We start from the raw sequence: 8138 nt of genomic DNA, 5'->3' as shown, positions 1-8138 counted from the left end.
TGGACTTGCTGTTTTCATTATGTTCCTGACATTTCTTAAAAGTTTCCCCTATTTTTCAGAATTTTACATACATCAACAAAGATTTTTCTATGAATTTTGGATCCTACCCTACTTAAATGAAGACCATCTTTACCCAACCATTTAGTGCTTAAGAAATTATTTGTATTCATGAACACAGCTTCTAGATTGTTACAGTTTTCATTTACATCATTATATATTCTCTCTATATTCGATTACTGACTGATCTTCTGTAGATAATACCACTCACTATGATTCTAGACATTTTGTACAGGTTACTGGCAGATCAAATTAAATTTCTTGGGGAGGGATAGCAGGGCAGGGGTGGGGGACGGTAAAGTACTGCTTGTGGGAGCAGACAGGGACAAAGTGGAGAGAGGGTAGGGCAGTTAGATGCATTCAGTTGATTAAATATATATGGCACTGAGAGTTCCCTTATGCGCAATTCAGAAAAGCTGCACTTTACTGTCCCCCTACACCTACCCTGCTATCTCCCTCCTCCCCCCCCCCCCCCAGCCTCCCCCTCCCCCCCCCCCCCTCCGTCCCCCAGATTACTTCTTACCATGCATAGCTGCTTGTTGCAGCCTGGCCTTGGCACCCAAGGGCTGTGGTCATGTGTGTGTGAGTTGTGTGTGTGAATGTGTGTATGTATGTTGTCTACCTTGGAAGAAAGTCTTTTGGCTGAATGCTTACTCATTTTACAGTCTATTTGCTGTGCCTGTCTGCAACTCAACATCTCCACTATATAGTGAGAAGCAACCTATCCTTTTCATAATGTTGTCTCTCTCTCTCTCTCTAATTGTGTGCACTTATCATGATGCCAACTGAGGAGCTACTAGAGTGAGATGTAGTGGCTCAAAGGATTAAATAACTGACAATGAACAGGATAGTGGTGTGCTGACCCCATGGCCCTTCATACCACATCTAAATGATACCACTGGTAGGCAAAGAAACAGTAGCCAATCAGTATTGAAAGGCCTGTAAGGGCCAGTATGTGGAGCTGGTTATGTCATGAGACTATCAGATAACTAAGTGTGGGAACAGCCTGCAATTCATTTTGTTGAATGCCACTGTAAAATCCCTCTCTAATGTCATCTACTCCAGTGTAGAACTCTGCATATTAGATTACATACGTCATGCACAAAGTAGAAAGAACTGAAATGAAATAAATTGTTTTTCTGTGGCTTACTACAATTTCTTGAGAGTTAAAATGATTCACTTGCTTCTCACATATTCTAAATTTAATTAGCACTTTCACCAATATTCTTTGAGTAATCATTGATCATTTGAAAAATTTGCATTACGGCCAACAAGAACACCTGAAAAATATTGCCATCTGGTTTTTTTACCACAGGCAAACAAATGATTATGTATAAGTATTATTTTATTGTGGTTCTATCCATGTTTATTAAATAAACTTAGAATTAATGTCTTCATCAGATCTGATAAATAGAACTATTCCAAACAAGGCAAGCTAGAATAAAATATTCCATAATATCCTTGCTACATTAAAGAGAGGCCATCACATCCTTTTCGTGAGTACATCTCCAAATCAGAATTAGATAACTGAACTAAAGAAATGTTTTACAGCCAAGTTAACCAATGATTTAAAATAAGACAAATGCCCTATATTGCCAGTACAATATTTCAGATCTTCACTTATATTACCGAGAATCCTGTGTAGGCTTTCGTGACCCATGTGTATTTTCATTAAAAGTTTTGGACTTGTTGTGGCTGATGTATAAAACAATTCACTGACATTTCATCCCCCTCTGTGGCAGACATCTACAGGGAGAGTGGTAGGTATTTGCTGATTAATTTCTGAAGATGCCTCTCACACATGGAGACCAAATTTCAATGAATAGTTTTATACATCAACCATGGCCTCTCAGCTCAGAAGTACTGAAGTGCTTAGAATCATTGTAGTAAATTTGTTCTCCTTTCAAGAAATCATTAGAAAGTTGACAGTTAGGGAAAAAAGCATAAAAACTAAAACATCTGTTTGACTTTTTATTTGTTTTTCTCTTGTCATGTATAAAATCACTTATTACAATACTCTTCCATATTTGTAAAAAGACAAAATAATTACAGTGAGGAATTTTATTAAAATGTATTGTGAACTGTTCAGCATAAACTGTTGTAATAATAAAAATGCAGCAATTCACCAGGCAAGTAATTCCTGGGTATATGTCTCAAAATTGATAACATTGTTTCTTTCTTATACACTTTCTTAAAATACAGGTGTTCACATTTGGTATATTGCTTAATTTTTTATATAGACATATATCATTTGCTTATTTAAATATAATAAATACTGATAGGTGCCAGATAAAATTCATTTTAAAAAGTCTCTTGCGAAGGAAAAATCATATTTACTGTCATATAGGCCTACATGCTGTGTTTTATCCTGACAGTACAACTGTAAGTTTGGTGTAACAGAAAGACACACCCATGATCCACAAGTCACTGGGAAAAAATTAAGTGAAAATCAAGAACACTTTTGTATTTTGCTAAGCTAACTAAAGATATCGTACAAAAGCTTGAATTCTCATTTTACTCTATTTGACACTTCATTGTAAATCACATTTTGAAATGAAATGTGTTTGATTTTCCCATGTTCAGGTGAAGGCAACTGCAAGTGAAGTGGAAGACTGTGCACATCTGTCAGGTGCATTCATTTAGAAACAAAATAATACGAAACTTATTCAAAGTTATATTCAGTAGCACTGGTTGCATTTGTGGGTTACACTATATTATGTAACAGTGTTTGTCCCCATTTTAAAATCTACTTAAGAAATTTTTCAACAATAGCTGTCACACCATAGTAGGCATCCAGAATGGTAGGCAAAAGGGATCACTCATCCCCTCCTGGAATCGGGGGTACAGAATTCTCACACAGGCTGTTCATGGGAAAGCATGCCTATTCTTTGGCACAGTGGTGATTTCAGCATTGTCCTACATTCAAGTGAATGTAAAGTTTTACAGAACATTGCCTAAGAAGTCCCCAAGATGTCCTGTCCCTTCCAACATATAGCCATTATTGGTCTCCAGAAATATATCATTCCAATATGCTGGCACACTAATTTCGGTGCCTATACCTAGCATAAAATTAACATAGCTGCAATGTACATGCACAACATTCATACCCAATTACCACAAAGCTGACCCCTTCTCCTACTGCCCATCTTAAACACAACAGTAGTTTATCATTTGACTGTGGTCAAGAAAGACCTGTCATTAGATGCTGATACCACATTCAGTCACACAATCACAGAGCAACTGTAGTAGACACTCAACATTACGGTCTTGTTGTCTGTTGCTGTGTTTATCTTTAACTCATCTGTGGACTGAAATGCACCATTTGGAAGGAGAAAATACCATTTTCTGCAGCATAAGAGGGGAAACATTGAGGAAAGTCAAGATCAAAAAGATCTTCAATTTAAGAAGTGGGACCTTCTCAATCTCCCTAGTGGTGGAACACAGCATAACAGGTAGTCATAGTGCTACAAATTCAGAAGTCCAGTTGTGAATTAGCACAATACTGCATCAAGCTAGGGGACAAAGGTTATCTTGGTTCAGTCCTAAGCTGCTTAAAGTAGACTGTACTGGGAAATTTGTGACTGTTTTGGGAGGTTTCCTACATTCACTTCATCGAATGCTGGAACTGGGTTACACTTCATTCAAACCCACAGCTTTTAAAACATGTTTCATTAGACGTTTATTACATCAGTCGACTTCAAAAAATGAAAGGTATGAAAGTAATGCAGTAAATGCATTAACATGGCCAGATGTGAAGTTTTGTAAGCAAACAAAGGTTCCTAAATTGAATAAACAAGGCAGTTTTTTGGTTATTTTTGCTAATAGTCAGCAAGAGTTTCTCAAGTTTTCTGATATAAAACAATGGCCATCTTGCACCCTCTTGCATAAATTTCTCTGGACGCCCATGCACACAATACACTTTAGACCATATAGTATTTGTTACAGTTTACTTCACAGAAGTTATCTTTCTACCTATATGAGCTAAGTTTTAAGAAAATATGGCACATCTTTTGTAAATGTTAAAAGATGTTTCTTGTTTTCATTTTTAGAGAGAAGCGGTGGGCACTGAAAGAAGGCTGGTGAAAAAGTGAGACTTAAGTGGAGAAGACAGTTATATATCACCAATAAAGTACGGGAGAATTAATAAAACTGAGTTAGTTTACACAAAATTAGCGTAATCTTAGAGAGATTCTAAAATCTCAGTACATATTTTTTGTGAGAGGTAAGCAGTTTCTGAATTAACAGTGTCTGTAATTCAGTGATCCCTACGCTATCTGGATGAAGATTATTAGTCCTGCAGCATATAACTTACATGTGCTTGGAAATTCATGTCATCTGCAATGCCCTCTATGTTGTAGTTGGGCGGAAAGTTTCTATCAGGCTGCAGGTGATTAAGGATTATTTACTTATTTCTGGTTACAAGCCTTATGTCTAGAACTCTAACAGGTACTTATTAGATCAGTACAAGATCACAATACTTCATTAGAAGATGGCTATATAACTAGAATAATTCCTTTATTCACATTGGCTACAAATTTAATACTCTCTTGTTGGTTTTGTTGCTGCAAATGGTAGCACAAAATTTAGTGCTTCAAACATATTTCATGACCATTTTATCTTTACTGTGCATAATCTGCAAGAAATTAACAAGTGCTTTCAACACTATTCCCAAAACTCATTATCTAAGTGAGTACATGTAGCTTTGTTGCTAAATTAAATCACAGGTACTCTTGCCAAAATGTCAAAATTTAATATCCTGTTGTGCAAAATAAGTTGTCACACTTATAGTATGTAACAACACAAATGATTGGGGGTAAAGGATCGCTTCAGGTGCCAAGTTAAGTAAAAATATATTTCACTTTAGACTGAGAAGTAGCTGCGATGCATATTTTAATATCACTTTATACCTAATGGGTACCTACTGTGTTCTTAGCAATTTTTATAATCAATGTTGGCGTATCTCAGCAAAGAATGCCAACTTTGTTCAAGAGGTGTCTACATTGCTTATGACCCATGATTTTATGAATTACAGATATTTAAAAGTTTGGCTCATACAGCACCAAATGCTTTGATTTCTATTGCATCTCATGCGATTGTTTTGTATGATGATATATGAGTATAGCTTAAGTGAAATAGAGGGAATTTTTTAATCAGCTTGACAATCTACAGATTACCATAAATTTTTGAAATGATACAGCAGAACTACCATCATTTTTGCACTAGTTTTTAAACAGTTAATTTTGTTCTTCTCCAGGAACCTGAAACATAGGCTTTACTAGGTTCATGTGAGCGCAAAATTGGAAAGAGTTTTCTTTTACATTTTGTAACACTTGGTGGCTGCCTTGTTGTAGTTAGCCACAAAACTAAGTACAACTGTGTTACACCAGCCTGCTCAGATGGCTGCAGTTCAACATCCAGCTTAGGGAGAGATCACTGCTGTAATTACAAAGAGGCATAATGACATCCAGAAATTAAGATACAGCAGATTATCAAACAATAAAACTTCAGTAGTAATGATAGCAAAGGTGTATAAAAATAAATATTTGTTATGTATTTTAATTAAGGCTGTTTTGGGAAACTGCAGAAAATATTTCAGCTATGCTGATTTCATCAATTAGCATATTTCTGTTATGATGATTATTTCATTAACCACCGTGTATTGCAAATCTCCTGGTGCTTTTGTCCATATGTGGAACATCAGCTACTCATGTTTATTAGGCTTCCCTGTAAAATTTTACATCTGTTGTTACCTGCAACACACAACCATTTCTGTTACGTTGTTATTTGTTTCTAGTAGAATTTACATATCATAAAACACATTATATGACCTGCTATTTAAAATGTACACACTTCTTAGTCTGCAGGTATGACACAGCAAATATAATCCAAAAAACTATATTGAAGTCATTAGTATAAACTTTCTTGAAATATAATAATATTTCTGCCAATACTGTGTATTTTTGTTGTTTAAACCACTATTGTCATATTTTGGATATACATACATTTTCCTGATCATAAACTGGTGAATATCTAACATGCTACATCCAAATGACTGGCATCAATTCTTGTTGATGTATCACACAATTGGCAAACAAATAATCATGAGCTCTACACAACTGAGCACAGTACATGTCCTAACTCATGCTGAGACAGGATGTGTGTCAGATTAACTCATCCTTTCTTTTAGCCAAGTTGTGCCATAAATTTCTTATCTCCCAATCAATTCAGAACATCTTCAGTAGTTATCTGATCTATATACCTAATCTTCGTCATTCTTCTATAGTACCACATTTCAAGCAATTTATCCTGTTCTTGTCAAACTGTTTATCATCCTTTTATTTTATACATGGATAAACTCCAGACTTGTATGTTCTGAAAAAGACTTTCATTGTATTTTTGACCCAATACACTTTTGTTGAATATTTATGTAATTTACTTAAGCTTTCCAAAATGTATAGATACTCAAACTCTGCTAAATATGAAGTTGCTTGACTATAATTTCTCTCTTCATTCAATGTAAATTTCTTCTCATAAAATTATTTTTTTCAGCATTCAAAGAGGAAACTATATAATAATATATTAGACCCACCAAGCGGTGGTAGGAGAACACGTGTATAAAAAAGGTTTTACATATGCAAGCTTTTGTTGCCAGTGGCTTCTTCATCCAGCAGAAAGGACTGGAGAGGTTTGGAAGGGGCAGAGTGTAGAAAAATCACCCTGTACCCCAGGTCAGGGGAGACTTACCGTACAGGATGAGAGTGAAAGACTAATCGTTGGGGACTGCAGTGGATGAGATTTGAAAACCTGAGAGCTTAAAGATGGAAGAGAGGGTAATAAGCAAGCCAGAGATTACTGTTAAAACTTTGTGCACGAGTTAGTAAGAGTGAAAAGCTAAGTGCACTGTGTGTAACAGAGGTGGGAGAGGAATGGTGAAAAATAGACAGATCAGAAAATGAAGCACATAGAAAACTAAAATAGAGTGAAGAAAGGAGTAGTTACTGTGAAGAAATGCAGAGATGGAAGAAATTAATATAAATTAAGGCCAGGTGTGTGGTGAAAACCAAGGACGTGGGGTAGTGCTGGTTCCCACCTACGGAGTTGTGAGAAAGTGGTGTCTGGGGGAAGAATCCAGATGGCATGTGTGGCGAAATAGGCACTGAGGTCATGACTGTCATGTTCTGGAGCATGCTCTGCAACAGGATATTGTGAATTGCTGGTATACAGCCTCTGCCTATGCCCATTCACCCTAAGTGATAACTTGGTGATAGTCATGCCAACAAGGTCACACAAAATTGAAGAGTTTGCAAAAAGTGTTGGCTAATGAGAAGTGAAGGGAGAGTGTATTTGTTGGAGTAGATAACAAACTCAAATCCACTGAGATAGTAATGTAGCTTCAGTCAAGATAATGAGTATCAGGGATGGGCATAGACTTCTTATTAGATCCTGCTGTCAACCAGCAGAATTACCCTTAGACTTAACAGAAAACATCAGTTCACTGGTACATAGCCTCCTCAATCATACTGCTATTGTCAGAAGAGAGACTAGTCTTCCAACAACCAATTGAGATAGTTAGTTTTGTTAATGGTGTATGCAACAAGACACCCTGTGAAACATTACTAAATGCCTTCTCTGAAAGCTATCGAGATCAAATAGTTTAAAACCCTGCTATATAGGCTCTGTTGGCAACAAATAGATCTTACTTCTTTGAGAATATCCATAATGAAACTGGTTTCAGTGATCTTGAGGTAGTTGTAGCTATAATGATCACTAAAGTACAAAGGGCAAGTAAAACAAGTAGAAAAATTTATAAATTCAGCAGCAATGTAGAGAAGGATAGTTTGCTACTTACTGTAAGGATGACATCTTAAATGGCAGACAGGCACAATTAAAAGACACTTACACATAAGACTTTGCCCATCATCATAAAAAGAAAGAGGAACACTCCAGCAGCTCAGATCAAAATACATTTCGGTTCGAGCTTCTGGAGCTGGTGGTCATGTGTGCATGAGGTGCGCTTGCCTGTATGAATGAACGGTGTGTGTTTCTTTTCCTTTTTCTGATGAAGGGTGTGGCTGAAAGCT

At 36.4% G+C, this 8138-nt stretch overlaps 1 protein-coding gene across 2 annotated transcripts in view; it reads right to left on the bottom strand.

Annotated features, from left to right (window-relative positions):
• Positions 1-2042: 2042 nt before the first annotated feature.
• The window catches only part of LOC124595276 (progestin and adipoQ receptor family member 4), a 194963-nt gene continuing 188867 nt past the window's right edge, over positions 2043-8138 (bottom strand). For both annotated transcript variants that reach the window (XM_047133955.1, XM_047133964.1), the window contains one exon: positions 2043-5807. The gene's annotated coding sequence lies outside the window, so the exon portion shown is untranslated. The remainder of the gene's footprint in view (positions 5808-8138) is intronic.

This window comes from Schistocerca americana, chromosome 1 (assembly GCF_021461395.2).
Source record: "Schistocerca americana isolate TAMUIC-IGC-003095 chromosome 1, iqSchAmer2.1, whole genome shotgun sequence".
NCBI lineage: Eukaryota > Metazoa > Arthropoda > Insecta > Orthoptera > Acrididae > Schistocerca > Schistocerca americana.
Note: the sequence above shows the minus strand (reverse complement) of the source record. Positions and strands in the feature narration are given on the sequence as shown.